This window comes from Phascolarctos cinereus, unplaced genomic scaffold (genome assembly GCF_003287225.1).
Source record: "Phascolarctos cinereus isolate Bilbo 61053 unplaced genomic scaffold, phaCin_HiC Scaffold_1;HRSCAF=81, whole genome shotgun sequence".
NCBI classification, from domain to species: domain Eukaryota; kingdom Metazoa; phylum Chordata; class Mammalia; order Diprotodontia; family Phascolarctidae; genus Phascolarctos; species Phascolarctos cinereus.
In genome coordinates this window covers 57,065,784-57,091,906 of record NW_027555514.1, presented here as the reverse complement: position 1 = coordinate 57,091,906, position 26,123 = coordinate 57,065,784, and the positions used below count along the sequence as shown (strand labels likewise).

At 35.9% G+C, this 26,123-nt stretch overlaps 1 protein-coding gene across 1 annotated transcript in view; it reads right to left on the bottom strand.

Moving 5' to 3' along the window:
- Positions 1 to 26,123, bottom strand: part of MALRD1 (MAM and LDL receptor class A domain containing 1) — an 844,925-nt gene that overhangs the window by 224,166 nt on the left and 594,636 nt on the right.

Here is a 26,123-nt window from a genome sequence, read left to right as displayed (position 1 = left end):
TATATATACATATATATGTATATAACTTTGTTATGGAGTATTATGTATAGGGAATAAGAAACAAAAACTAATATCTGTAAAAATTATTAATTTCAATTTTTTGTAAACTACAAAAACTTTAAAGGCCTTTTACTTTTCAGTAATCTAAAGTTACTTCTAATTTTACCTTTATTTTTGTATCATGGCATTTTTTAAACCTTATACAAGGTGCTCCAAAAATCTTTAGTAGCTTTAAACTTTTGGGGGACTCTCTCTCTTTCTCTCCATATATATATATATATACACACCCACACACATATATACATTTACTTATACATATGTGTGTGTGTATTCTTCTAGGACTTCAGATAAAATGTATAAAAGACAGAGAGAGATAGACATAGAGTATATTTGAATATAAATTTATTTATTTTTAGTTTTCAATATTCACTTTCACAAGTTTTTGAGTTCCAAATTTCTCACCCCTCCCCCCACCCCAAGATGGCATGCATTCTGAATACCCCTTCCCCTAATCTGCCTTCTCTTCTGTCTCTCCCCTCTCCCTTCTCTTATCCCCTTCCCTTTCTATTTTCCTGTAGAGCAAGATAGATTTCTGTACCCCATTTCCTGTGTTTCTTATTTCCCAGTTGCATGTGAAAACATTTTTTTTTAAAACATGTGTTTTTAAAACTTTGAGTTCCAAATTTTCTCCCTTCCTCCCTCCCCACCCATGCTCATTGAAAAGGCAAGCAACTCAATATAGGTTGTACATGTGCAGTTATGCAAAACACTTCCTTAGTAGACATGTTGTGAAAAACTAACTCTATTTCCCTTAATCCTATCCTATCCTCCCATTTATTCTATTCTTTCTTTTGACCCTGTCCCTCCTCATAAGTATTTGCTTCTGATTACCCTCTTTCCCAATCTGCCCTCCTCTCTATCACCCCCCTGCTCTCTTGTCCCCTTCTCCCCCTATTTTCCTGTAGGTTAAGACAGATTTCCATACCCAATTGAATGTGTATGTTATTCTCTCCTTAAGCCAAATCCTATGAGAATAAGATTCCCTCATTCCCTGTCACCTTCCCCTGTTTCCCCTCCACTGTGAGAGACTTTTCTTTTCTATTTTTTTTTTGGTGAGATAATTTACCCCATTCTACCTCTCCCTTTCTTCTCCGAGTATCGTCCTCTCTCATCCCTTAATTTTATTCTCCAGATATGACCCCTTAATCTTCAACTCACCCTGTGCCTCTATCTATCTATCTATCTATCTATCTATCTATCTATCTATCTATCTATCTATCTATCTACATACATACAATTTTTTTCCTTCAACTACCCTAATACTGACAAAGGTCTCATGAGTTATAAATATCATCTTTCCATGCAGGAATGTAAACAGTTCAATCTTAATAAGTCTCTTATGATTTCTCTTTCCTGTTTACCTCTTCATGTTCCACTTGAGTCCTGTATTTGAAAGTCAAATTTTCTTCAGCTCTGGTCTTTTCATCAGGAATGCTTGAAAGTCCTCTATTTCACTGAATGACCATTTTTTCCCCTGAAGGATTATACTCAGTTTTGCTGGGTAGGTGATTCTTGGTTGTAATCCTATCTCCTTTGCCCTCGGAATATTATATTCCATGCCCTGTGGTCCTTTAATGTAGAAGCTGCTAAATCTTGTGTTATCCTGATTGTGTTTCCACAGTACTTGAATTGTTTCCTTCTGGCAGCTTGTAATATTTTCTCCTTGACCTGGGAACTCTGGAATTTGGCTACAATATTCCTAGGAGTTTTCCTTTGGGGATCTCTTTCAGGAGGAGATCTGTGGATTCTTTCCATTTCTGTTTTGCCCTCTGGTTCTAATATATCAGGGCAGTTTTCCTTGATAATTTCTTGAAAGATGATGTCTAGGCTCTTTTTTGATCATGGCTTTCAGATAGTCCAATAATTTTTAAATTCTCTCTCCTGGATCTATTTTCCAGGTCAGTTGTTTTTCCAATGAGATATTTCACATTGTTTTCTAATTTTTCATTCTTTTGGATTTTTTTACAGTGTCTTGATTTCTCATAAAGTCACTGCTTCCAATTGCTCTATTCTAATTTTTAAGGAAGTATTTTCTTCAGTAATCTTTTGGACTTCCTTTTCCATTTGGCCAATTTTTCTTTTTAGGGCATTTTTCTCCTCATTGGCTTTTTGGACCTCTTTTGCCATTTGGGTTAGGCTTTTTTTAAGGTGTTATTTTCTTCAGTTTTTTGGGTCTCCTTTAGCAAGCTGTTGACTTGTTTTTCATGATTTTCTTGCATCACTCTCATTTCTCTTCCCAGTTTTTCCTCTACTTCCCTTACTTGCTTCTCAAAATCCCTTTTGAGCTCTTCCAAGGCCTGGGACTGATTCATATTTTTCTTGGAGGCTTTGGATGTAGGAGCTTTGACTTTGTTGTCTTCTTCTGGTTGTATATTTTGATCTCTCTTTTCACCAAAGTAAGATAATATAGTCTGACTCTTTTTGCTGCTTGCTCATGATCCCAGCCAATTACTTGAGTTTTAAACTCTTTGTTAAGGTAAGAGTCTGCTTCCAATGTGGAGAATGTACTGTCCCAAGCTTCAGGGGTTTGTGTAGCTGTTTTCAGAGATACTTGTAGGGACCTGTAAATTTTCAGTTCTTCCAAGGTGGTATGATAAGGGGCGAGGTGTTTACTCCTTTCCTGGCTTGTGACCACAAGTATTCCTTTCTGTCCTGTAACTGTGAGGAGCGGTGCCTCTCCACAGCCACTACAAGCTCCACCATGCCAGCTCTCCTCCTCACCCCAGCACTGCCGCCCAGAACTGTGACCCAGATCCACACACGGGCAAAGCAAGAGATTCCTGCCTCAGCACTGGCAAAGAGATCCCTGCAATCCCTCTCTGATCAGCCACTGGATTCCCCCTCAGTCTGTGGGCCGGAAGCTCGGGAAGCAGCTGCCCCCCCAGGGCGCTCTTGGGGAATGGAGCTGAGACCCGCCTTCCTCTCTGACACCGACAGAAACAGACTTTTCCCACTGACCTTCTAAGTTGTCTTTGGCATTGTGGATTGAGGAGTCTGGAAACCTCCACAGCTGCCTGATTCAGTCCTCTGAGGCCTGCTCCAGGTTTGCTGCCTGCGCGCCCACGCTGCTGTGCTGCGCTCCCAGCCGGCGATACACCTTTCTGATCAATCATCCAGGTTGTCTTGAGCTGGAAATTTGTTTCACTCTGTCTTTTTGTGGGTTCTGCTGCTTCAGAATTTGTTTAGAGCCATTTTTTATGAGTATTTGGAGGGGTTTGGGGGAGAGCTCAAGCAAGTCACTGCTTTCACTCCGCCATCTTGGCTCCGCCCCATAGAGTACATTTTATCCAAAGACCTAGAAGTTCTGCTACATGGATTATTAACTCATTTATACCTACATATTTTGTGTGAATTATAGGGATGCGCAACTACTTATAAAATTGTGTTAATTTTGACAGATGGGTGAGGCACAACTGGTCTTAACCACATAGAGTGAAGTCCAAACTTAGGACAATTATACAAGCAATTGAAGCCAATGAAATGCTTTTCCCCTGCAATTTTCCAGATCACTTATACAAAACTACCCAGTTTGGGAGTGGGAAAGAGAGTGGCTTGTATTATCTAGATAATTAATTCAATACTCTACTTCACTCTGAATGTTTCGATATACTCAGTACAGTACAAAAAGAAAATAATTTAAAATCCGGGATCATTAGACAATGACAGAACTGAGGAACAGAATAAAATATGAACCCTTTCAATACTCCATACTAGTCACTAGGGCATGACAGTAACATAATTTCAGAGGTAGCTACTAAAGAGTTGCATTAATTCTCAGTACTTGCAAAAGATCATTGACAATTCAGTAGATATATAAAATATTTACATCAAGAAAAATTATTAGCTGATTAAAAACTTAATGTCCATAGGCTGCTCACAACATAAAAGGAAAAAAAAATTTCACCTTGATATCAGAGTATTCATATTTCTTTAGGATACCACTTTTGAGATAGCTAATATTCACAGATCCCTGCTGTAAAAGCTACTAAGTAGTATAGACAAAATGACTTACTTGGTGAATTCAACAACACAAATCAACAGAGATTACCCTTGTTTTTGTATACTTTAGAAAGAAGTGGCTTTCCTTTTATTGTTCTCCTACATCCTCTAGGGAGATACAGAGACCTAAATAGAAACTTTTTGTTTTTTGGGCAAATCTAGGTGAGGGCATCAAGGGTATGGGTGGCATAGAGGTTGTGACAACTCATATTTGCAAGCAGGTAGACTTGAGAGAGTGAAACTGGGAAGCCAAGACAGTAGAAGAAGGAGAGGAGAAGTTGACTGAGCTAGGTATTAAATTTATTTGGGACAGAAAGTAATATGGCTGTACCATTATGACAGCAGGAAGAATCTACACTACAGAAACATGAAAGAAGGCAAGGTTTTTGCTGAGCGAGGGTGCCAGAGTGAGGGTGTGCAAATGACTTTAGAGGTGAATCTTGACCTCACATATTGTCCTTGTATATTAGGCTGTGAAAGAAAGAAGTTTCCAACCTTGGAGAAGGTTTCAAGAGATATGGTATCATCAAGGATTATCCAAGTTCCAGTGAGTATCACAAGACAGAGAAAATGTGTTAAGCATAGTAGAAACACCATTGGATTCAGAGGTAGAAGACAGAGGTTCAAATCCTGCTTTGAGCTCTTAAGAGATACATAATCTTGGACAAATAACTTAAATGCTTTAGATATCCATTTTCTCATTGATGAAATAAGGAGGTTGGATCAGAGCACCTCTGAGGTCACTTCTAACTCTAGATCTCTGCCTCAATGATCCCATACGGCTGACCTGGGAATTGAATCTCTCTTGAATTTAATTGCCCCATCTTTTAAATGAGGGGATTAGGCTCAGATCTAAGCTATTTTCCCAAAATTATGGAGCCCTGGCCAACCTGTAGAAAGTCATGGAACTAGTCTGGGCCTCAATTTCTTCATATGTAAAATGCAGGAAAGGGAGAGTCCCTCATTGCTCTGAATTTATGATCATAAACTTAGAAATGGAAGGCACTTTGGAGGTCATTTAGTTCAACTCCAGCATTTTATAGATAAGGAAACTCAGAGACATGAAAAGACTTGGTCAAGGTCACATAGATAGCAAGTGATAAAGGCAAGATGTGGATACAAATCATCTTATCATAAATCTTATCTTTTCATTGCTGCACAATCAAGAGTTTCTCAGAGCATGCCAAAGAAAGAGAGGGCAGAGGAGGTAAGAAACAGGAAAGGATCAAGGATAAATTTATTATTGTGAGGGAGACTGGAAAGTGCAGGAGCTGTGGCCTGACTAGCCAGTAAGGAGCTGTTTTTCCTGCAGGGAAAGAAAGACAAGAAGGAAGGAAAGAAGGAAGGAAGGAAGTGACAGAGGAAGGGAGAGTGAGAGGAGAGAAGAAGGAGAGAGGGAGAGATGGAGGGAGAGAGAGAGAGAGAGAGAGAGAGAGAGAGAGAGAGAGAGAGAGAGAGAGAGAGAGAGAGAGAGAGAGAGAGAGAAGGGAAAAGGGAAGGAGGGAGGGAAGAATGAAAGAAGAAAGGAAAGAGGAAGAAAGGAAAGAAGGAAGAAAAGAAGAAAGAAAATCTACTTATTAAGCAAAATCAAGCATTGTGCTAAGTATTAGGCCATGGATTTTAAGAGTAGGGGACCCATGGGGTCAAGAGAAGAGAAGTCAATTCCACCATAATGGGAGAGGTGTCCAAAGAAGGATGGGCTGTCATTGGACTCTAGGTAGTGGTAACTTTGGGTGAGCTAAAGGAGTAATCAGTCAATGATCAGAGCCAGAGGGTGATGAATGATATCATGTGGGATAAAGGCCCAGTCACTACAGTCTAGGTTTGTATCTACGCAGATGGTTCGTAAATATCAGTACTGGTTAGGTCACAAAGTATTCACCACAAGGAGATGAGTTAATAACAAAGAAAAGAAAGGCATGTTATCTATGTAGAAACACATTACTCAACTGGTGTCATAAAATATAAATGAAAACAGCTTCAAAACTATGATGGTAAATGAGCAAAGGTATCTGAATCCACTCCAGAGGCATTTTTACAAGATGTACATTTCACCTCTCAAATGGAATTTCATCTTATCTTGAAAACCTAGAAACCTTTTGGATTGGGTGCAAATGAATTACATTTATTCACTGCACAGGATGTAAATATCTCACTGATTTATATACCTATTTATGGGTTTCTAAGTCTTTTTATATGCCTGTCTATGTCAGTGTTGTATGATTTAAGGTGCATTTACATTAGGCCTAAACATTTGGATGAAAAGTGAAAAATTCAATCATGCAGATGTTCTGCCTACACATCAAACATTTAGAAGTTTCCAATCACAAGAAAGGCACTGTGACTTAAAAATATAGAGATACATTCCCACCTGCATGTTTGGAAAACATTTTTATTTATTGCTGGCACTATGGAGCTTTTGAAAGAGTAATGGTTTTGGATTGAGAGAATCTAGTTTAGAATCCCTGCTCTGGCCAAGACCTAGGTGTGTGAGTGTGAAAAAATCACTTGACCCTCTGGACCTCAATTTCCTGAAGTGTAAACAAAGTGGGTGAATTAGATGTATTTTGAAGTCCCTTCTGACTCTAGATTGATGCTTCTATCACTAAGGACATCTAGGTGACACAGTGGATAGAGCACTGGGCTCGCAGTCAGGAAGAATCCTGAGTTCAAATCCAGCCTCAGACACTTATTAGCTATATGAAGCTAGATAAGTCACTTAACCCTGCTTGCCTAAGTTACTCATCTGAAAAAATGATCTGGAGAAGAAAATGGCAAATCACTCCAGCATCTTTGCCAAGAAAACCTCAAATGGGTCACAGAGTCAGATGTAACTGAAACATTTGAACAAGACTAAGTGATTTCTAAATTCTTACCCAGCTCTAACACTGTAATCTCTAGTATTCATTTTTCTTTGAAACCTTCTCAGTGATTCTCAATATGAAATTTCCTTTATCATACTCAAGCAAATAGCTTCATAGTTCCTCCTTCATTCTTTAAAATGACTTTGCCTCTGTTTTGCTAAGGAGAAGAGGGCCATTTGCTACTACTTTATTTTCCACCTTTTCTTGCTTACAGTGTCTATCTCAACACATACACTCTGTTGCCTTCTCCTGTGACAGAATGGTCTGAATTATCATCTCAGAGATTTCTTTCTCCCATGGCATGTCTAACCACTCATGTCCTTGATTTATTTCCTTCTGTTCTCTGCTTCCTCTGGCATTTTGTTCCTTTAATCATTTGCCCTCATTCTAGTATTTTCATTCTTTCTGTTGATTCCCCACTATCCACAAACATGCTTAGGTTTCCCTGAGCCTGAAAAAAATACAAAACCCCTAAAACATAAACATTTAATTTGATCTTGATCTCCCTTCCATGTTATCATTACCTGTCTAATCCAACAGCATCATTTATTATTTCTATAGAGACTTCCAAATCTATGTTCTAAGCCCGCTCTCGATATCAGGGGGTCTAAAATCAATGACTCTGTGTCTTCTCTTTTCCCTCTCTTGAACTTTCTGCAGGCTGGCTTCCAACTTTCCCCATTCTTCTTAAGAATTATATTACCACACGTCCTCTGCAATCCAGTAACACTAGAGTCCCTGCTGTTCTGTGAACAAGACACTTCATTACCCAACTCCTGGCTTTCTTCAAGTCCCATCTAGAATCCCACCTTCCACAGGAAGCCTTTCCCAATCCCCTTTAATTTTAGTGTCTTCACCCTGTGGATTATTTCCAATTTATCCTGTGTGTAGTTTGTTTGTACAGTTATTTTTTGTTCTCTCCCCCATTAGAATGTGAGCTACTTGAGAAAGGCAGCTGTCCTTTAACTTCTGTGGATCCCCAGTGCTAAGCACAGCAGCTGAAACATAGTAGGCACTTAATAAATATTTTTTGCCTGTCTGCGTAACTATAAAAGTCTGCTAATTAATCTTCCTGTCTCCACTCATTTTAGTTTACAATATCCACTCTATAAATAGATGCCAGATTGATGTTGCTAAGTCACTAACTTTAGCGTGATACTCCCCTACTCAAAAAATCTTCAGATTCAATTGTATGGGAGGTCAAGTTCAAAAGCCTTAGCCAAGCAGTCAAGACTCTCATTAATGGGACGTCAGTGTACCTTTTCTGGTTTCTTTCTCACTTCCTCACTACACAAGCTATCCATCTACTAAACACTCCTTGAAGCTTCCTGCATCTCATGACTGTTCATGTTATTCCTTTTTCTTGGAACACCATTTTCTCTACCTTCTATTTCACCTCTTCTCCTCAGGTTGGATCATGCTGTACTTTTCCTGATGCCTACAGGCCTGCAGTGATCTCTCCTTCAACTCATCTCAAAGCATTTGCAGAATGTCCATACCATGCATTTCTCAATTAACTATATACTGTCTACCTGATAGCATCTCTTGAATTGGACAGTTTATATATTTTGGATCTATATCTCAAAATAGATAATCAAATCATTAAAGATAGAACTAGTGCTATAAATAATCTGTTTATCTACCTTCTTCCACAGAAAATACATGCAGAGTTCCTAAGTAGGTGATAAATAAATATCTACTGATTTATTGATTTACGTGACTGAGCACACCAGCGGTTCATCAATTATACTTTTCTCTTATTACATGAACAGCCCATTTTTGATCATATGTTTCCTTGATGACAACTTTTGTGCTACTTATCTGGAATAAATCCTTATTTAGAACATGTGGCAAGCCTTTTCTTATCCACTGTCAGTCTCTCATGGACCTTTGGGTGATATTTGACTTCAATCATATGGAGCCTACTCTTCAAAGCATTCATTTAGCAGGCATTTTTCCTCCTTCAGAAATCATCTTCTAGTTATATTTGTGTTTATCCTAGTCATCTATCAAGATTAAGCTTGTGGGCAGGGTAACTTCCTTCCAAACTTGTCAATACTGGTCAGAAGCTACCTTGTAATGAGCCTGGGATGACAGAAATTTCAATATAGGATTTCGTGTAAGGCTACATAAAAATTTGGTAACATAGGAATATGGCAACTAGATGACAGACTGGACAGAGTGCAAGACCTAGAGTCAGAAGTCCTGAATTCAAATTCTCCCTCAGACACTTACTAGTCATGTCATCTGGGCAAGCAACTTTGCTTCTCAACTTCAGTTACCTCACCTATAAAATGAGGATAATGATAGCACCTGTCTCATAAGGTTATCGTGAAGATCAAATGTGGTAGCGCATACAAAGTATAAACTTGACAGCAAGATTACATATGTATGTATTTACATATATGTATATAATATATATGTATATATGTGTATATATCTGTCAGGCAGTGAGTTCTTATTCCAGAAGTTGGGGTCTTTGGGTTTATCAAATAGTAGACTACCATACTCATTTATTACTGTGTCTTATGTACCTAACCTATTTCACTGATTCACCACTCCATTTCTTAGCAAGTACCAAATACTTTTGATGATTGATGCTTTATATTAGAGTTTAGACCTGGTATAGCTCGGCTACTTTCCTTTGCAAATTTTTTTTATTAATACTTAGATATTCTTGAACTTCAGCTCTTCCAGATGAATTTTGTTATTATTTTTTCTAATGCTATAAAATATTTTGGTAGTTTAATAGGTATGGCACTGAATAAGTAAATTAATTTAGATAGAATTTTCATTTTTGTCATATTAGTCCTGCCCACCCATGAGCAACTGATATTTTTTTCCAGTTGTTTAGATCTGATTTTATTTGTGTGAAAAGTGTTTTATAATTGTGTCCATATAGTTCCTGGTTTTGTCTTGGTAGGTAGGCTCCCAAATATTTTATATTCTCTATAGTTATTTTAAATATATAATTAAATACAAATTAGTTATTTATTTTACAGTTATTTTTATATTGGCTACAGTTATTTTATCTCTCGCTGCTAGGCTGTGTAGGAAATATGTAAAAATGCTCATGATTTATGTGGGTTTATTTTATAACTTGCAACTTTGCTAAAGTTGTTAATTATTTCAAGTAGTTTTTTACTTGATTCTCTAGGATTCTCCAGGTATACCATCATATCATCTACAAAGAGTGATAGTTTTGTTTCTTCATTATCTATTCTAATTCTTTTGGTTTCTTTTTTCTTCTCCTATCACTCCCATCACTAGTACAATATTGAATAATAGCAGGGATAATGGGCATCCTTGTTTCACTCCCGATCTTAATGGGAAAGTGTCTAGCTTATCCTCATTATGGATAATCCTTGCTGATGGTTTTAGGTAGATATTACTTGTCATTTTAAGGAAAGCTCCATATATTCTGATATTCTCTAGCATTTTTAACAGGAATAGGCACTGTATTTTGTCAGAAGCTTTTTCTCCATCTGTTGAGATAATCATATGATTTCTGTTAGTTTTGTTATTGATATGGTCAATTATGTTGATAGTTTTCCTAATATTGAATCAGCCCTGGATTTTCATAGTGTATTCTCCTTGTGATAAATTGCTGTAATCTCTTTGCTAATATTTTATTTAAAATTTTTGCATCAAAATTCATTAGGGAAATTGGTCCATAATTTATTTTCTTTGTTTTGGCCTTTCCTGTTTTAGGTATCAACACCTTATTTGCGTCATAAAAGGAATTTGGTAGAACTTCTTCACCTAAAGACTTTGTATAGAATTGGAATTAATTGTTCTTTAAATGGTTGGTAGAACTCACTATTTTGGTAGAATTTACTAATTTGGTAGAGTCCATGTGGCTCTGGAGATTTTTTCTTAGGGAGTTCATTGATGGCTTGTTCAATTTCTTTTACTAAAATTCGGTTATTTAAATATTTTATTTCCTCTTCTATTAATCTGGGCTATTTATATTTTTGTAAATATTCATCCATTTCACTTAGATTATTACATTTATTGGCATACAGTTGGGCAAAATAGCTCCTAATTATCACTTTAAGTCCCTCTTCATTGGTGGTGAATTCACCCTTTTCATTTTTGATACTAGTAATTTGGTTTTCTTTTTCTTTTAATCAAATTAACTGAAGATGCATCTATTTTATTGTTTTGTTTCCATAAAACCAGCTTAGTTTTATTTATTAGTTCAATAGTTTTCTTAGTTTTAATTTTATTAATCTCTCCTTCGATTTTCAGAATTTCTAACTTGGTATTTAATTGGGAATTTTAAATTTGTTTATTTTCTAGCTTTTTTTAGTTGCATGCCCAATTCATTGATCTCCTCTTTCTCTATTTTATTCATGTAAGCATTTAGAGATATAAAATCTCCTTAAAGTACTGCTTTTGGTGATCACCTAAATTATGATATGTTGTGTCTTTATTGTCATTCTCTTTGATGAAATTATTGATTGTATCATTTGTTGTTTGATCCACTCATTCTTTAGGATTAGATTATTTAGTTTCCAATTAATTTTGATCTATCTTTCTATGACCCTTTATTATACATAATTTTATTGCATCATGATCTGAAAAGAATTCATTTAGTATTTCTGCCTTTTTACATTTGATAGTGAGATTTTTATGCCCTAATACATGGTCAGTTTTTGTGTAGGTGACATGTACCACTGAAAGAAAGGTATATTCCTTTCTATCCCCATCCAATTTTCTCCAGAGGTCTATCATATCTAACTTTTATATAATTCTCTTTACCTCCTCAACTTCTCTAAAAATTTAGATGCTGTACCTCTTGGTCCATATATGTTTAATACTGATATGTCATTGTCTATGGTATCTTTTAGCAAGATGTAGTTTCCTTCCTTATCTCTTTTAATTAGATCTATTTTTACTTTTGCTTTGTCTGAGATCAGGATTGCTACATCTGCTTTTTTTTTTGCATCAGCTGAAGCATAATACATTCTGCTTCAGCCTTTTACCTTTAATCTGTGTATATCTCTCTCCTTCAAATGTGTTTCTTGTAAACAACATATTATAGGATGCTAGTTTTTAATCTACTCTGCTACCCACTTCCATTTTATGGGAGAGTTCATCCCATTCACATTCTGTTATGATTACTAACTGTGTATTTCCCTCCATCTTATTTTCCCCTCTGTTTATACTTTTCTCTCTCCTTTCATCCTGTGCTTCCTCACCACTCTTTTGCTTCTTACCACCATCTCCTTCAATCTGCCCTGCCTTCTATTAGTCCCCTTTCCCTTTTCTTTCCTCTTTCCCTGCTTACTTCCCTATAGAGTAAGATAAATTTCTCTAACCAACTAAGTATATATGTTATTCCCTCTTTGAACCAAATCCAATGAGAGTGAGGGTCAAACAATGCTCACCCCAATCCTTTCTTTCCCTTAATAGGTCTTCTGAACCTTTTCATGTGATGTAATTTACTCCATTTTGGCTCCCCCTTTCCTCTCCTCCCAGCACAATTTTTTTTCACCTCCTGATTTTTTTTAATATCATCACATCAAAATCAGCCATACCCTCTTGTCTATATATACTCTTTCTAACTGCCTCATAGAAATACAGGTGTCAAGAGTTACAATCCTGTATAAAGATGCAAATGTAAAAGATGTAAACAGCTTAACCTTATTGAATGACATTTTTTCCCCTTTCCTGTTTACCTTTTTATGCTTCTCTTGGGTCTTGTATTTGAAGTTTGAATTTTCTGTCCAGCTCTGTTCTTTTTATCAGAAAGGTTTGAAAGTCCCCTATTTCATTGAATGTCCATATTTTCCCCTGAGTGATCATGCTCAATTTGCTGGATAGTTGATACTTGGTTGTAATCCCAACTCCTTTGCATCCAGAACATCATATTCCAAGTCCTAAAATCCTTTAATGTAGAAGCTGCTAAATTGTGTGTAATCCTGACTGAGGCTTCTTTACATTTGAATTGTTTCTTTCTGGCTGCTTGCCATATTTTCCCATTTATCTGATAATTCTAGAATTTGGCTACAATATTCCTTGGAGTTTTCATTTTGGGATTTCTTTCAGGAGTTGATCAGTTGATTCTTTCAGTGACTTTTACCCTCTGGTTCCAGGATATCAGCGCAGTTTTTCTTGATAATTTCTTGAAAGACGCTGTACAGGTTTTTTTTTTTTAACCATGGCTTTCAGATAATTTTAAAATTATCTCTCCTAGATCTATTTTCTGGGTCAGTTGTTTTTCCAATGAGGTATTTTACATTTTCTTCTTTTTTTTTCATTCTTTTGATTTTGTTTAATTGATTCTTGTTGTCTCATGGAGTCATTATCTTCTACTTACCCAATTCTAATTTTTAAGGAATTATTTTCCTCAGTTAATTTTGTACCTCTTTTTCCATTTGGACAATTCTACTTTTTAAGGAGTTATTTTCTTCAGTGGACTTTTTTTCACATTTGGCCAATTGTATTTTTCAAGGAATTGTTTTCTTTGGTCAATTTTTGCCCTTCCTTTTTCCAATTTGTTGACTCCCTCTTGAATACCTCTTATTTCTTTTCCTAACTTTTCTTCTACCTCTCTTATTTGATTTTTTAAATCCTTTTTGAACCCTTCTAAAAGGCTTTTTGGGCTTGAAACCAATTCATAATCCCCTTTGAGATTTCATATTTAGGCATTATGAAACTGTTGTCCTCTTCTGTGTTTGTGTTTGGATTTTCCCTGTCACCACAGTAGCTTTCTATGGTCATGGCTCTTTTATGGTTTTTGCTCATTTTTGAAAGTTGAGCTCTGCTCCTCAGGCACAGAAGGCACTGTCTCAAGCTTCTTGTTCTGCAGGCCAGGGGCCTGGTCACTTGCTTTCTGCTCTGGGGCTTGGACTGCTAGTGGCTGGCCCACTGTGTTGGGTTGGCCTGGCCTACTCATGCCTATTGTGCCCTGAGTTTTGGGACTGGCAGTTTGCCTACTGATCTAGGCTCTGCTCCCCTTTTACGCAAGTGAGACAGACCTTTCCTAAAGTCCTTTAAGTTCTCTTGGGCTAGAAAATTGTTTCACTCTGCCTTTTTGTGGATCCTGTCACTCCAGAATTCTTTTAGAGGCTTGAATTAATGTTGTTTTTGAAGGAAACTGTTGAGAGCTCTGGCAACTTCCTGGCTTCTCTCTCCATCACCTTGGCTCTGCCTTTGAAATATATTTTTTAAAGCTATGAACCATTTCCATTAAGAAAAATGCTTGTCATGACAAGACAACACAAAGGAATATTGAAGATTGAGAAAAAAGTTTTTTTTTCCTGATGGGACTCATTTTTTCATACAAGACTATACCAAAATTATTGTCAGAAGAAGCCTATAGGATCTAAGCATTTTCATTAGACTGTAAAATATCCACTATCAAAAATAAAAATGAACTTAAAAGTTTTGTGACTTTGAAGAAATTATGTTCTCAGGTAAAACACTATTAATAGTATTAGAGCTTTTTATTTAAGCTAGTAAAGTTTAAAATTGCACTAAGACTTTAGGAACAATTCTATTTATTACTATACTGAGATAAAAAGGACTGTAAGTTAACAAAAAAATTTCCAAATGGAGACAGAATAGTGCAATACCACCTTAAATAATGCCAAACATTACACAAGGTTGAGAAATTTAGATGAGACAGAGATAAATTTACATGCATGTCCTGTGAACTCAAATTATTCAAACCCTAATGAAAAACTATGTGTTATAATCAAGGCTAGAATTTGAAAAATGGATTCTCTGGCCAAAGCAAACGTATCCAATGAGATAAAAATCAAAGATATTTCAAAATATTTTGAACTTAATGCCAAATCATATATTTAGGGAGCAGCAGAGAGAGCGCTGGGCCTGGAGTCAGGAGGACTTCAGTTCAAATTCTTCACTAAATGTGTGACCCTGGGAGTGTCACTTAACTTCTGCTTGCCTCAGTTTACTCATCTGTAAAATCTAACTCCCAGGGTTGTTGTGAGGATCAAGTAAGACAATAACTATAAAGTGATAATCACATCACTATGCCTGGCACATAGTAAGCACTATGTAAATGTCAGTTATTATTATTAATCATTACTACCATATATATATATGTATGTATGTATATATATGTGTATATATATGTATATATATATATATATATATATATATATATATATATATATATATATATATATATATTCTTTACATGTAAAAAAGTTGTAGGGTTTATTGGTTGTCAACAAACATAATTATTTTACTTTGTCCCAAGCAATTTGAATAGCTCTTGTCCAGTCTTACTGGTAGAACATTTGAGGAAATACTGACATTGATGAGGTCATCGATGCAGTGGGGTATATAACATGTGATATTTTTCATTAATTTATTTTTACATTCTCCAAAGAAAATCACATCTTGAAAGCCAATTTTTTTTTGTTAAAAAAACCCAAAATTTCCTAAATTTATATTTTCATTAAGATTTTAATGGAATTTCTAAAAGATTTATAATGGATCCAAAGTAATGTTATCCAACCTCTTTTAAAATAACCATTGTGATCTGATTTGAGAATATGCCATGTGGATTCCTAGGTACTTATACTTTCTTTCAGTCTATTTGGATACATATTTTTAAAGATTTTGAGTTTCTTCACATGAAGGGACCAAGGGTATACTTATTTCCAACAATATTATCAAGAACAGAACATAATCTCAAAACATAATTTGACTGTGACAATCTTTCTCTCTTGGCAGTGAAAAACTTATTTCCTTCTTCATGTCTTAAAAAAACAAACTGAATACCAAAACTAGAGACATGAAAAATTTATTACAATACTGATTCAGAATGCTTTCACATAGTACTATGTTGAAGAACTTCTGTTTTTCTTCTTAAATTAGTAAGAATAGATAGATAAAGGAAGACCAAATATGAAGGCTTAATCTTAAGAGAAAGTACAACTGGATTGTACTACTTTGAAAAAAATCATAGAACAAATGAACCTGAAAGTTAGCCACTGTTCATGATAGGTTATCTGAAGGTGCAAATTCAGCTTCAGTACCTTCTCAATGCATTCACAACACCATTAATAATAAATGTTTATGATGTGCACTTGTGGGACTGATGAAATCACCTGCATGTCTACACACACTATGTATTTCTTTTGATGTAAACAGAATCTACTTAATAGCTATAAGGAAATGACTATTCCCTTAGTCAGCAAAAGAAGCTTTCATTTCAATACTTCAAATATTTCTTCATGTGGTTCATCATCTATGCTGGCTGTTAATCAAGTCTGGTTACATAACTGATTGTGGTTCATGAAAAGTGAAACTATTTAATTGTTTGTATCTTTTTTTTCATATCAATACCTCTAGGGGCATTAGAGGGAATAACTCATGTAATAGGTGTAGAATGGCCTGTGTGGGCTAGTCCTTGAAACACACATATTTATTTGTTGCCAAGTTTCTGTCCCAGTTACCATGCTGGTTGGAAAAGAGGAGACACACACATGACTAAGAGGTTAGTACTTTGTGATGATGGGCTGTTTCCTTCTAATTGACCATGGAGTTGGAAGAACTGGTAGTTTAGGTTGCTGATCCAAAAATGGGTTTGTACACAGTAAGGGTGACCAACAGATTCATTATTCTCTTTCTTCTAAGGCTGTTAGGCTGGCCTATATTGTGGTAGTCCGGCAAGGGAGGTGAGGGCCACCATCTCCCACCATGCCATGCTGTCTGGAAGCACAAGGTTGCCTTTGTTTCTTTGTTTTTATCATTTCCTCATTTTAGGTTAAGCCCTATTCCTGAAATGGAAGTACCTAGATGACATTATGAGTTTAAGAGATTAAGAGTTTCTGTCCATGGTCTCCCCAAAGCCCAGAGCTATAATGAAAAACTAGCAATGGTCACCAGAGAGATATAGTGGAACAAGCCAGGCCAACAGAGAATGTACCTGGCCAAGAAGCATGTGGGATGGCTTGCCTTAGCCCCAGTTAGTCTCAACTGAGCAACAGAAGGATTTGAATCCTGCCTCTATGTCCCAGAGCAAACTTCTTGAAGACTCCACAAAAGGAAAATGTTAAGAAAGTATTTCAAGGCTGTCTAGAGTCTACCCCTTTACCTTAAGTGTTATCTACATATGTTCTTTACTACTATCATGCTTAAACTTAGAGCTTACTCTTTCTATGGAGGGTAAAAACAGTCTACTTTTTTTTTCCTTTCAGATGATGGTCTTTTGTTCTCATTTCTATACCTTCTTAGTGGATCCCTTTTCTAAAAGCAAATTGATATCTACTGGTTGATGGTTAACAATGAGTACAGCAGTGAAGGACCAGGAGCAACATTACCAGGAACACAGTCCCTCAGGATTACCACTAGAACTCTGAGTAATAAGAAGCAGCTGCTTTTTGGAGACGTGATCTACCAGTTTGAATGAATTTTGGAGGAATAAGGTAAAGGAGGTGCTATACTCAAAATCATGGGGAGCATACAACTTGGCAGAAATGAACTAATGAAACAAAGGATCAACATCTGCATTTTAAAAACCAAAATAAATAGAATAATGTCATATTTTTGTGTGCTTATCAATGTTGCTTGATCCTTTTCTGGTAGAACATAAGCTCTTTGAGGGCAGGGACTGTTTGATTTTTGTTATATTTGTTGGTATAGCTAGTACCTTACTAATAGTATGTGCTTGATGTTAACATTTGGAGTAGAACTGAATTGAAATATTATGTATTTTAATAAAATACACATAGGCACAGTAGTAACATCAAGTTCTTACGATGTTTAGTACTTTAGAAAATACTATATCAGATACAGGAATGCTGTTTCCTTTGCTTTTTAAATAAGCTCTGGCTATTGGCTACAAGGGATTTTTAGATCTTGTTGTAAAATGCTGCATTTTTGGAAAGTAAAATAAATGACATTCTACCTACTCCTGTCATTTTTTCTCATATATAATAAAGACATAAATATAACAGCTGTCTATTTTTAAACCACCTATTTCATTGCATCATAAAAGAGTTGAAGCTAAAGGGAACCTAAAGGCCATATAGCTAATACCCTTTCATTTTACAGATGAGTAAATTGAGGCCTAGAAAAGTGAAGTTATAACTGTTGACATCTTGCATGGATCCATGTGAGCCCTCTTGTCTTCTCCCTCTATATGAGTTCACTCAATAAACTCATCAGCTCTTGAAGGTTTGATGAAAATTTTGATGCGGATAATGTCCAGATTGTACTTCCAGCCCTGGTCTCTGTTGAGCCTCTGTTGAGTCTGTGTCACCAGCTGCCTTTTAGACAGCTCAGACTAGATGTCTGGAGGTATCTTGAGTCTGACGTAGCCAAAACAACTCATCTTTCACACTAACCTCAGTCCCCTCTTTCCAAATTTCCTAATGCCACGAAGATGACAACCCTTCTTTTAGTCACCCAGGCTTACAATCTCAGTGTCACATTCAACTCTTCACTCTCACTCATCCTCCACATAATATCTTTTGTCAAGTCCTGTAGCTTCTACCTTCACAACATCTCTCATATGTGTCCCTTTCAGCCACTACACAAATCAGGGTAATGTAGACCCTTATCACTGCACACTAGAACCATTTCAATAACCTTCTGGATACTCTTCTTGCCTCAATTGTCTTCCCACACAAATTCACCCCCCATTATATTGCCAAAGTGATGTTTCTTTTTTTAAAAAAGTTTTAATTATTTAATTTTTAATTAATGGAATTATATTAATGGAATAAAATAAGCATTTCCATAACATAGTATACTAAAAAAGATGATTACACATGAAACTGCAAATCAATTATGTACAACTTGCTATTCCTTTTAAATATATAATAAAATTATCAAGTATTTTTTTCCTTTTCCTTTTTTCCTCATCCCCCCTGCCCTAGCAATGGCTACAGTCACACACACACACACACACACACACACAACACACACACACACACACACAATCATTCTACAAATCTACTTATCAACTCTTTTTCTGATAGAGATAGTATCTTCCTTCATAGGTAGCAAATTTGGGTATTTGTAATAGTCAAAATGATTTATTCCCTGAAAGTTGTTCTTATTTTATTGTATACAACTTTTTTGGTTCTTCTCATTTCACTTTTCATTATTTCATACAAGTCTATCCTTGTTTTTCTAAGATCACAGAGTTCATCATTTCTTACAGCAGAGTAGTATTCCATAACAATCACATACCAAAACTTGTTCAGCCATTCCCCAATTGGTGGGCATATCCTCAATTTCCAGTTGTTTCAAAGTGATTCTTCTTAAAGCACAGATCTAACCATATCACTCTCCTCTCACTAAGGTTAGGTGGTTCCCTTATTTACCTCCAGTATCAAATATAAAACACTCAGTCATTTAAAGCCCTTCACTCTCTACTTCCAGTCTTCTTCATCTTACTCTCCCTCCATATTATCTACAATCCAATGACAACAACTTGCTTGCTAATCCTTGCATATAGCACCGTATCTCCAGATTCTATTAATTTGCAAATGTTATCCCCCATACCTGGACTGTTGTCCCTCCTTACCTGTGCATCATCAATTCCCTAGGCACTGACAAGAATCAACTCAAATCTGATCTTTTACAAGAAGCCCTTTCCAATCCTTTTCACTGTAATGATTTCCCTCAGACATTACCTTCCATCTACTCTGTGCATATCTTGAATGTAAAAAAGTTGTTTTCTTGTTGTCTTACCCATTAGACTGTGAGCTCCTTGAGGTCAGGAACCATGTTTTACCTTTCTTTGTATGCCTAGTACTTAGCACAGTGACTGGCATATAATAAGGACTTTTTGTTTCATTTTCAGAAAGCAATCTTTTTACTACACTAGCCTGCCTTTCTCTATCTGCCTACACAAAAGCAGGATTTTATATATGTGTGATATAATATTTCCTTAAATTTGGAACCATACTTTGATGCCATTGGTTAGATAGAGCAGAACTTTCTATCAGATGGTATGAGCTCAGGGCTAAGAGTCAAAAGCCTTTTTTTCCATACTTGAACTTGCTGCCATAACCTCATTACACCTCAATTTATAATATTAGTATATCATCACTGGACACAGGGGAAATTACAAGGCTGCTTGATATTTCAGTAATTAATATTTGATATCTGAGAAAAAGTCAGGTAGAAAAGTGAAGAAAAAATTAAGCATACTGGATCAGACTCCCATTTCCTCTATACCATCACCAAGGATGTGAATTTGGTTCATTATTATCATCACCTCATTTCCAAAGAGAGAAAACTATGATACAGGCAATTTAATTGAATAAGTTTTTGGAAAGTAAAATATACGGCATTCTAGATACTCCTGTCATTTTTTCTCATATGTAATAAAGACATAAATATAACAACTGTCTATTTTAAACCACCTACTTCATTGCATTATAAGAGAGTTGAAGCTAAAGGGAACCTAAAGGCCATATAGTGGCCAAAAGATTTGACCTAGAGTCAGGACAACTTGGATTCAAATTCTGCCTCTAAAACTTACTAACTGTATAAGCCTGGACAAATGACTTAAAGTCTCTTGGCCTCAGTTTCCTGATCTGTAGTACCCACCTGGTAGGACTGTTGTGAAGCTCAAATGAGCAAATGAATATAAAGTGCTTGGAAAACCCTAAAGTCCTATATAATTGGTAGCTACTATGCCTCAAAAGCCCTCATTTTCCTCATCTGTAAAAGGAGAGGAGCTCAGTTATATAATTTTGAATTCCTCTCTAGCTCTATGATTCTATTATCTTGAGGACAGAATAATATAGGACAACATAATAACAACAATGCTATACTTATCAAGTGTCTCAACTGCATGCTAAGGTAAAAGTACCCCAGGCAGAAATTTCTTTGTTTAAATAAATGTGAAAAGAAAGCTGTATATGATGGTGCATGTGATAAATCCAATTAAAAAATTCACTAGTCTAGGCAATTATTTTTTGTTTTTGTTTTTTGTAATGGGTAACAAAATATGAACAAGAGTGAATGTTCTTTGCCATCTATGTTAAAAACTTTAAATGATATATGTATATAAAATTTCAACACGCATAATATTAATCTTCATTTACAAATATGTATATATCCACACATGTATATACCATGTACTTTTTCAGATATATGTATGTTTTTGTAAATATGTGTGTACATGTCTGTCTATATGTACATTCATTCTTTCTCATTGAAACCTAAGCCAAGTCTGGAGCATCATGTTGCATTCTAAGTTCCTTATTTCAGAAAGGACATTGACAAATTGAAACATATTTAAAGGCAAGACCAGACTGGTTAAGAGGACTGGAAGCCAAGCCAAATGCAAATCATTTGAAGGAACTAAAAATTGTTTAGGCTGAAGTGAAGTATTAAGAAAGACATGACATATTATAGAGGACTGAACTAGAAGCAATTGAAAGTAGAGTAACAGATGGAAAATCGAAGTAAGGCAAAACTTCTAACGATCAGAGCCAGACAAAAGCAAAATGGGATGCCTTTTAAAGCAGTGAGTTCTTCTTCCCTGGTAGTCTTCAATTAGAAGCTGGATTACCACTTGTCAAGAACAATGTAGATATCCTTGTTCGAGTATTAGATGGATTAGTTCGACCTTTGGGGTTCTTTTCAACTCAAAAATAGTGTGCTTATTCAAAAGGGACCATTTGGTTACTGAGGTACTTATTTTCATCATTAAATATATAATAATTAGATTTGCTTCTTCACAGGGACAAAAAGATGCTTGAAATGCAAAGGAAGAAAATTTCAAGGAATTAGTGAGCTTGTTGGATCTTGGCTAAAGCCAATGTCTTTAAGATATTGGCGACATTTTTTCTTTTCCTCTTTGATATGATGTTGCCCTTTGACAATTTCGATTTTTGTAACTAGTGGCAGAGACTCCTTCAGTGTGAGGTTTAGAAATGGGAAGCTCAGAATCTCCTCATCTCTCCCATTAGTTATATCTGGGGTTAAATTTACTATTTCAGTTGAAAATGATAAAAATCTCATCTGTGACAGCCAGCGATCATTTTTATTTTTGAAGAGTACTGCTGCTGAATGAAAAATAGGTGAATATTATCTGTCTCAAAGCTTTATGTTTTTGAAATTTGTTTTAAGGAAGTAACTTATGTGAGCTTTTGGTTTCATGATTTGAGTATGCTGCTTTGAAAATGAATTTACAAAATATAGTAATCAAGTGGACAAGAACCAAAATTGTCTTTAAATCATGGACAAAAATATTTTCATTAGTCTGAAAAAGTAGACTTCTTTTTGAAAGTTTAATGTATTATGATAAGAAAATAGCTTAGAAGGGGGACTGGACAACAAACCCTTAAAGAATACTAAGTTTTACCTTCTGTGGCTGGTTTGGCACAGCATGGACAGATATTTCTTCCTGATTCCAATCAAATACACCGACCTTGGAAACCTAGTTACAGCCACATGTGACTGCGTAACTACTATGTGGTGACACTGTGTTATAGTAATAATGGGTGATGACAAAAAAGTCTTCCAATGCCTGAAGAACTAGAATTACTGATGACTCAGGAGGTGCTGGGCCAGAAAAGAGTGAGTGTACAATGGCAGGCCCATCTTTCATTCTCCTCTTCTGAAAGCAAATGAGAAGAGGACTACTGTGAACTGCTGGTTAGGGGGAATAATGGTTACTCCCTGTCCCATCCAGCTCCTATGTGTCTGTTCTAATTCTTTCTTATTCTTAGGTGACTCAGTATTCTAATGGTATAGCAAGGAAATTGTATGAGTTTTGGAGAAGGAGAGGTCCTGTCCAAATTCCCACTGGTGACCAGAATTGGTAGCAGTAGCTAAGAGAATAAAGTGGCAGAAGTCAAAGGAACAGAGAAACATGTAAAGGAAGTCATCTGATGATGTTAGTGGCATTAGAGATCATAAGTCTTTGCAACAGTGAGAAGTGTCAGCCATGGATTCTAAAACGGTACTGATCCTTTAACCTCAGCAGAGACATATAACTAAAATGAATTTCATGGGGTCTCCACAAAGGGAGAAAAAGATTTACTGAGCTAGAAATAAGAAGGCACCCCTTAAGCACATATGTTCTTGACACAGATGCCTCACTTCTATAGGATTTTATACTTGAGTTGGGACCTTGTTGGGCAAGGGGAGAGTTTGGGGGGGATCATTTTATTTTTAATATTCACCTATTTTTCATTCAGCAGCAGTACTCTTTAAAAATAAAAAATGATCACTGGCTGTCACAGATGAGATTTTTATCATTTTCAATTGAAATAATAAACTTAACCCCAGATCTGACCAATGAAAGAGATGAGATTCTGAGCTTCCCATTTCTAAATCTCACACTGAAGAGGTTTCTGCCACTGGTTACAAAAATCAAAATTGCCAAAGGGCAATATCATATCAAAGGGGAAAAGGAAAATGTCAGTAATGTCTTAAAGACATTGGATTTAGCCAAGATCCAACAGGCTCACTAATTTCTTGAAATTTTCTTCTTTTACCTTTAATTTATTTACCTTCTCAGGAAACTTCTTTTCTAAAAGCTAATAGAATTCAACTGACTGAATGAAATGGAGATCACACTGGTGGGGGCTCATGAGCAACAGTATTAGAAAGTCCAATATCTCTAGGTTATCCCTGGAACCTTTATGGGACTAATAGCTATTGTCTTCTGGGGACTTCAAGCTACTATTTTACTTGTAAGTTGAGAGAGTGAGCCCTAAGAAGGCACTAAAATAGCATCAAAGATCTTGAGAGATCTCAAAGGCCATCTATCCAACTCCCTCATTCCTTACAAGTAAGGAGTCTAACGTCCAGTGAGATGAAGGGATGACCAAGGTCACTTAAGCAACTATACAACTATACAACAGAAGTGAAAAATGAAGCGAAGTCTTTTAACTACAGAGTCAGTGAAATCCATCATACCATAATTTCTGTAACCAGAAATTTATCTGAAATCCTGCTCTAAAAGGAAAAAAAAATGCAACCTTTGTACATCATTCTGACCTAGTCATCCCTGCTTCCCTTTGAAGGAGTGGGAATCCTGGGTAATTATTTCTTCCTAGGTCAAGATTAACTATTATAATTTCTCAGGATCTTTTTACAGTAAAATATCTTATTTAGGTTTTTCAGAGTTGTTTGGTCTGGACTGGTGATATCATTGGTTTTGGGAACTCACAATTAGAAAACTCTCTATCAACACAGCTGGGAACCTGATGCTTGGCCACATAAAATTGTAGAGAATTGCCCATTAAGAGGTTAAGATACCTGCCTAAGGCCACTTAGCTTGTATACAAAAGAGCTGGTATGAATTCAGATCTTTCTGATTGAGGTTAGCTCTTTATATGCTAAGCCACACTTCCTCTCTTACAAATTATCAGTAAAATTTAATTTATATCACTTATGTGTGATACTCTCTCTCCTTAATTGACCCAATGATTCATAAAAATCTTTGATGTTCAGCCACTATCATCATAATGGACCCCTGAAACTGAGTATCCATTCTCTATAAACCTTAAACTAATTCTGTATCAAAGATTAATAAGTTTTAAGTATTTAATACTAATAATCTCCAAAATTAACATATTTGTTATATCAAATAAAACATGTTCTGTGGTGTTTTGTGTATCTGTTTTTCTAATTGTTTTTGCATAGACTGTTACGGAAGAAGAAATATCCCCATTGAAATGATAGATAAAGAGGTAAGATGGTTCAGGAGATACATGCTTTTGAGTGGTAAAGTAGAAGAATAATTTATTAGCAGTGATCAATTCCTCTGAGCACCTTTCAAGCTGGCTCATCACGACCTTTCAAATGGTAAATGGTACTCTGCTCAAATTCTACTGCTAGTCAAATTTTCATAAATTTTCCAACAGGGTTTGGCTTCTTTGTCAAACTGGCTCAAGATATGAATGGTTTTCTATATTTGTATTTTGATAGAATTAATGTTTATGTCATTCCTAAAGTTCTGGAGAAGTCTTTTAAGACTTGGTGGTAATTACAGCTAGGTCATGATTAGTAAAAATAATGAATCTACCCAATTGGTCAAATTCATATGGCATGTTTCCATTGGGCTGGAATCAATTACTACTTTTTAAATACAAATATACTTTGAATAAAGTAAAATTAAATAAGGTAACCTCTTCTTGGGATTTATCATTAACACTACTCAGGACCTACATGTAATATCTCAATTGCAGTACTCATTGAGGAAACAGGTGTTCAAGCGCTATTAAAAGGTAATTTTTTTTCTATGGTGGTAGAGTCAATATATGTCTTCAGTGTTTCTTGGCACTTCAAGCTTCCTTCAAGACTATTCAAATGTTACCTCCTAAAAGAGGCTTTTCCTAATATCCCAGATTGTTAGTACTCTTCCAAACACACACACACACACACACACACACACACACACACAGAATTACTTTGTATTTATTTTGTATAGTTTTTGCATCTACCTATCTTTGTCTATGGTGGCTTCTCTTCCTCTTCCTCTCCTCCTGAAAAAGTAAGCATCTTGAAGGCAGGGACTCTTTTGCTTCTATCATGGTATATTCAATATGTGTCACAGTGCTTGGCATATAGTAAGGACTTAATAACTGTAGGTTTTATCAAATTAAATGTATAGCTGAAGGTGGAGGAACACACTTTTAACCTCAGCTGTTGAAGGGGCTAAGACTGATGGTTATGGAGTCAGAGACTATTAAGTGTTAGGAGACTCTTCCTATTAGGTGTCTAGTGTTGGCATCAATAAGATGAGACTTTGGAAGTGGCAGGGGCAAGAGACAGGAGGGTGGGAAAAGGAGACAGTGTATCAGGTTGGCTACAGAGGGGCAAATTAGCTCAGGGTGGAAATAGAGCTGGACAAAGAACTGCACCAGTCAGCAGTGGGATCAAGCCATGAGTAGCAGCTGTGCTTCTAGCTTGGGTGTAATGGGAAGAACCAAACTTTTTTTTTTTAAAAAAGAGAATATATAATGTTTTTTGTTAGGAATTTCAAATGCTCTAAGAGAGTTTGAACCATTGGTTATAGATGCAAAAGTTATAAGACTAATCTGTAAAGCAAGGGATCTTAACCTTTTTTTTTTATTGTAGATTCCATTAACATAGGCTTCTTTTGAAGCCTATGAACCTTTTCTGGAACAATGCTTTTAAACAGATAAATTAAAATAAAATGGTATTAAAAAGGAAACCAATTGTATTAAAATACTGTTGTTAAAATGAAAAAAAAAAATTCATGGACCCTAGGTT